Consider the following 6,853-nt stretch of genomic DNA (forward strand, 5'->3'; position numbering starts at 1 on the left):
TTATCAATTTCCTCATCATAAAACTGCACTCGTCTGCTCCGTTATTACGCGGCGCTCTCCAATGGTCTTCATCGACCCTGGCGTCAAGGTAAATGGGAAATATTATCGGGAGAGTATCATATTCTGGAGGTTGCTTTGAAACCGTGGGCAGACAAGCATTTCGGGGCACACCACGGACGTATCAACAGGACTCGGCACCGTCTCACAAAGCTCGAGTGAACCAAGAATGGCTAAAAAACAACGTTCCGAACATCATAACGTCCACACATTGGTTCTCAAATTCACCATACGCATATCCGATGGATTATTCTCTTTGGGCCATTTTGGGCCGAACTAAAAGATTCACCAGTCTCGAGGCACTGAAAAAATCCTTTGTCCACGAGTGGGCGAAAATATCTGCAACTCACATTTGGGCAGCTTTCAACTCGTTTCTGAACCGTCTCAAGGCCATAGTCAAGGCAAAAGGTGGTCATATCGGGCAAAAGTAAATTGATTCTTAATTTTTTATTATTTTCACACATACTTTACTTTGAATTGAATACAAGTAATTTTCCAAACTACTTTTATGGCCTTTTTAATTAGTTACACTTTGAGTGCCGGACCATGTAAGGTGGTGGCATAGTGCATGAAGAAGAAGAAGAAGAAGAGGAAACCTCAAAGTCATTTGTTCTGTTTGAATTCTATTAACAGGAAAACAAATGCAGTTTTTTAGTATAAACATTTAGTTCGAAGTATTGCTTTATTAGAGCTCTATAACGTCAACAAAAAAATGTATTTGAATTAGTATTTATTTGAAAGGAATATTGTTATTTAATTGTTTACGTCTTAGTTTTCAAAAACAAATTGAATTGAAATTGAATCAACCCTTACCTCATTTTACACGATTATAATGAACATATCATCGAGTTTTCTTTGTCTGTTTTAGATCGATTTACACGGTTTTCAGGTTTATTGAATATATCCGCCTATTTTGTATAAACTGTGTGTCTCGTTTTGTAGGATTTTTCCAAGAATGTATCTACCGTGTAAATCAAGGGATGAGTGTATATTAAAAACTTCGAGTCGTCCACCATACCTGACTGTTGTTTCACGACTGATGTATGAGATTTAACCACACATTTGGAAATAAATTCAGCTTTGTTTTACTTTTGTATTTAATAACATTTTTGTTAATAATTTATATAAAAAAAATCAATATTTTCATTTATAAAAAATATATCACTTTGAACTAAAATTTGCTGGGTGGAATCTTATTTAAGCGATATACTGTAATGCCTTATAGCAACAGAGCACAAAATAAAAACGAAATTGAAAGTAAAGCTAATAAATAAAATTCCAAGAGCGCAGCAATAAAGAATCCAACTCAATGATATCAATGCCCACCATAAACAGATGCATCGATACAGCTGCAGCTGCAGCAAAAAGCATCAATGGAAATGAAGAAAACATACAAAAATAAACAAAAAACAACAATAACAATAAACACATGCAACCAGATGTTAGAAGATGCATGGTCCGCACGCCTTCAATTCGCTGTCATTGCACACCCACACATTTATAAGTTGTTGTAACACAGTCAGCATTCACACATGGAGCGTTAGTTAGGAGCAGTTAAGAAACGAAAGCTTCATTTAAAAAGCACTCAATTGAGCTTTTTTATTAATGAATCACACTGAGTATGTTTTGCGCATATACTTAGAAGCATATGTATGTATGTATGTATGTTCACCCATTAGCACAAAAAATATGCCATATGTAATTGATGAAGGCCATGAAAAGTCATTAATAAAAGTTGAAAGTGTCATTAAAAGGCCTAATGAAGTGATTTGCAGATAAGCATATATATTATATATACATGAATACATATATACATACATATTGATACATATGTATTCAAATAGCTGTAAACTTGCGTATGTATGGAGATTACTCAGACATTTATTACTACAGCATTAATCAATCGGGAATTAAAATAAATGTTTGTATGTATTTTACTGGCATCTTTGGTGGAGAGGTTCTTTGTTAGAGCAAAACATTGGGATACGCTCATTACTGCTAGGAGTACTACTTGTAGTCTATGCCAAAAATCCAAAATGTAAGGTGACACAAAATGAATCACCCATCGGAAGATGTTATAGTTTTAGATTATCAGTAGTCAAAATTATTTATTTTTTATTTCGTAAAAGAGTTATTCATAAACAAAAAAGGGATGACTAGAGGTCAAATTGATGTCTCAACACATTTTCTTTAAATAATGAAAATTTAACTGATCCACAGGGCAAGCCAAAATACATACATACATATATTCCAGCCAGTTTTTCCTCACGCATACCAGAAGTCTTACCTCATTTATCCTAAAAGTGTTTGAGCTGGTGCTATTTACAAGAAAATATAAGCCTTCACCCTTTCGACTTCCCAAATTAAACAACCACGTTCTCCCGCCTTCATCGGAAGTTATTTATCTTGGAGTGCTACTTGACTCCAAACTTGGAAGCTACACATTGAAAATCGGGTAAAGAAGACCAGTATAGCTTTGCATTCCTGCAAATCTATATTCGGTAAAAAATGGGGACTCAAGCCACAGGTCGTGTTGTGGATGCACAACGCAGTGGTTTTGTCAATTTTAACGTATGCATGCCTAGTTTGGTGGGAAGCTCTTCGGAAGGGCTATAATAACACTAAACTGGGGAGGGTGCAAAGAACTACTTGCATTGGCATCACCGTGGCATGAAAAACTTGCCCCAGTGTTGCCCTGAATGCCCTATTGCACCTACTTCCCATCGACTTTTACGTTATTTCCATCGCAGTTCAAAGTGCAATCAGGTTAAAGGAGATTGGCCTCTGGTGGCAATCTCTAAGGCACATGGTAGCATTTTCGGGCAGTTAACACCGTATTTCTCCGAACTTCGAACATATCTCTCTAACCGCTTTGCGATCTTGCGGGCATGCAAAATGCTTAGGCAACGCGGGAGCGAGGGAGATATTAACATTTTCTCCGATAGTCAAGCCGCGATCAAGGCTCTGACGACGCCATGGTGCAGAACAAAATTAGTAAACTCCTGTAAGAAGGAGATAAATATCTTGGGTGTGCAGGTAACGTTTGTCTGATCTGGGTTCCAGGACATAGGAACATAGAGGGATATTAAATTGCTGATGAGCTTGCCAGGAAGGGGACTGAGCCACAGAGACCTCCTACCCGGTCATCGGCATCCCCCTGACAGCTATTAAACGGAAACTGAACAAATTGTTTCTTAGGAAAACGTAGAAAAGATGGAGCTCCATTTCTTCTTGTGATATTTCGAAAACCCTTTGGCTCCAATACGATATACGAAGGACTCAGAAAGTCCTCTGGACTCCTCGCCATTCAATTTTCAAACTCGTAGCTGTGTTTACCGGTCATTGGACGATCGGCACATATGCGGAAAAGCTAGAGTTACCATTTAACCCCCGTTGCAGAAGCTGTGGGGGACAATTCAAAGAAGGATACTGTAGAGCACTTTTTTTGTAAATATCCGAATTTTGCAGCTAGATGACTAAGGTCACTGGGCGCTCATTTCTTCGACAGCCTGGGGCATTGCGTCAATCTAAATCCAATCAACCTCCTCCATTATATCAACAGCTCTGGTTGGTTGTAGATATCTGCCTGTTAGAGGTCTCATAATGGTATCAAAATGGCGCTTTAGTGCTACTTGAGGAGTGCCAGACTGGAAAGTGAAAGAAAGTGGTTTTTATATGTATATTTCTTGCAAGCCCAAACAAATTTTTAAACTTTTTAACTATTTTCAAAATATTTGAATTCATTGAAAAATGAATTATGAGCGAAAAATAGAACCTTTAATTATCTTTTAAACTACGAATATTCGGCTCATGCGTAAAGGCAGTATTGTTGTAGGGAAGCGCAACCTGGATGGTCTCTAACACCATCACACAGAGGCTAAAAGACTACCTTTATCAACCAATGCCTACACATTATCTGAGGAATATTCTGGCCAAAAACCATCAGTAAGAACGCACTGTGGAGATTAACGAACGAGGAACCCATTCTTAGGCAAATAAAACGCAGAAAGTGGCGATGGATAAGTCACACACTGAGAAAACCACCAGATAACATCACCAGGATGGCACTGGACTGGAACCCGCAAGAGAGCAGAGGTCGCGGTCGACCAAAAGACTCATGGAGAAGGTCGATGCTGCGCGAACTAACAGATGCCGACATCTCATGGGGCGGTGCAAAAACAACATCACAGAACCGTGTACGATGGAAGAGTCTTGTCGAGGCCCTATGAACAAGGTCGAGGCCTGCGAGTAGTGAACAAGGCGAAAAAAAGGCGGAAAATGTGTTTGAAAGTTCATGCCCGCTCAAGGGCGATCTCGATCTATTCTCACTGCTAATAACTTTCTAACGATGCCGAAAATCGAAGATCGCTTTACTCACTTGTTACGCACGTGTTAGTCATAAGTAATATGCAAAATATAAAACAAAGGAAAATCAATTAATCACACGGAATGTCCAACTTAAATTCCCTGCAAGGGATTGTTATGGCCTGCCCATGCTCGACCGCTACTTCTATAGCAAAGCACTTTTTCTATCATTTAATGTTCAATTTCACTTCATGGGGCATGGAATCCCCTTACAAACCTATTTGTCTTCGATAGTCGCCAAAACTTAATTAGTATATAAATTACAATAAATTTGAAGTTCTCATTATCAACGATCAGAGTGATATCTTTTTAATAACAACTTTTAATTTAATTGATTTATAGAAATAAGTATTTGCTTTAATATTGGAAAATATATCGTCACCAAAATGAATCATTTATTATCACTACTAATGCTGCAGCATTATTGGACACCCAGTACTCGTACACTTATTTCAAATTTTTATCGTACTGATAATGCATTTTTTCGTAGCGAATGTTAGACAATGACTGAACTATGTACAGGTATTTTTAATTAAAAAAAATTCAACAACAATATGAATGGTGAACGGAGAATAATTAAAATAAATATCGCTAATAGAAGGCGCATATGACAGATATTTTTGAATTAGTCATTTTTAAATGAAGATTTTTTCAATTAACTCTCGGGAAGATATAGCTTTATGATAGTAATCTGAAAGGCTAAAATATTATTTAGAAAATTTTAAATAAAGAAAACTAAAAAATTGTTTAAATTCCTCTTCCATCCAGATTTGACGGGCTTTGAGATAGGAGATCTATTATGCCTGTCCCGAAAAACGACTAATTTATGATGTTGGAACCAATCTTTTTTGAGATTTTCCAGAAATATGAACAATCGCCAGCTGTCAAGTTGGCCGAAGTTTTTGCAAACACGAAAGGATGTTGCGTTTTGACAGTAGTAACGCACAGCGTTCTCCAGGCGAGCGTGATGCTATTTTATCAGATCTCATCATCTGGCGGTCTGTGTAACCAAGGCGATCTGTGTAACCAAGAGTGTATCGTTTCCACGGCAGTCGGTTCACCGTTACCGAAACGACCCTGATTTATATCCGGCCAAGGATTGCCATTCCAGCAGCATTCTCCGTATGAAAGTATGAGGAATGTTTATGCTGCTACAACAACAACAACAATAACAAAACCAAGAGTGTATGAGTATAATAATAGGCCTCTTCTATTCCCCACTTCTTTGCTCGCTCTATCTCTGCTCGACTAACGTAACAAAAAATTTGCGTGTGAAAGCAACAACAAAGTTACCGAGTAAGATTCGCCTTATCGGCGGCCTTTTCTTTTCGCCAAGACTTATCAAGTGGCGAATAGATGAAGTAACTGGTATATTTCCAATAAATCTGACCGTGTGGCGTCAATGGTTGCTTGAATATTGGTTTCCAATGTTTGAAGAGTTGCCCATTTGTCAGTATAAAGTAATGACTTAACATAGCGCCACAAAAGTTCATCCAGAGGCGTTACATAGAACTGGCTCACTTGGAGCAGGACCACTTCTCCAAAAAATGTGTCACCAAATCGGTTTTCCAATAAATAAATTATTAAGCGCGCTGTATGGCAAGTTGCGCCGTCTTGCACGGGCTTCAAAAATAAGAAGTTTCAGAAAAACGCCTTAAGGTCGAGCAGGTATAGACACCTGCATGGAGTCGCGGATACTCCAATACTCCAATACTCATAATTTCGTAAATTTCGCTCCGACTGTCTTGAAATTTTGACACGATATACTTGAGACATTAGTAGTTCATCTGAAAATAAAAACAAAAAGCTTTGCAAAAAAAAGTTTAAATACCTCACTTCCTGTTGTTGTTGTTGTAGCACTCCTCTTAAACAATGCTACATGCTGTTAACTAAAATCTACAGGGTCCAGCATTCGAAGTGTAACTAATTAAAAAGACTATACATCTAGTTGAGATAATTACTTTTATTCAATTAAAAATTAACAAAATTAAGAGCCAATTTACTTTTGCTCGATATGACCACCTTTTGCCTTGAATATGGTCTTGAGACGCTCCAGAAACGAACCGCAAGCTGTCCGTATGCGATATGTAGGTATTTTGGCCCAATCGGGGCAATGGATTTTTTCAGCATCTCAAGATTGGTGAATCTTTTAGAAAATCTCCTAAAGTGAATAATCCAGCGGATTCGAGTCTGGCGAATTTGAAAGCCATTATGAAGTTCGGAACGTTGTTTTTATCCATTCTTGGTGCACTCGAGCTTTGTGAGATGGTGCCGAGTCATGTTGACAGGTCTATGGTCTGTCACCGAAATGTTTGTCTGCTCACGGCTTCAAAGCAACCTCAAGAACACTTTCCCGATAATATTTCGCATTTAGCTTGACGTCAGGCTCGATGAAAACGGGTGGTGAGCGCCCATCTGCGGTGATAGCGGC

The sequence above is a fragment of the Anastrepha obliqua genome, chromosome 4 (genome assembly GCF_027943255.1).
Source record: "Anastrepha obliqua isolate idAnaObli1 chromosome 4, idAnaObli1_1.0, whole genome shotgun sequence".
Taxonomy (NCBI): domain Eukaryota; kingdom Metazoa; phylum Arthropoda; class Insecta; order Diptera; family Tephritidae; genus Anastrepha; species Anastrepha obliqua.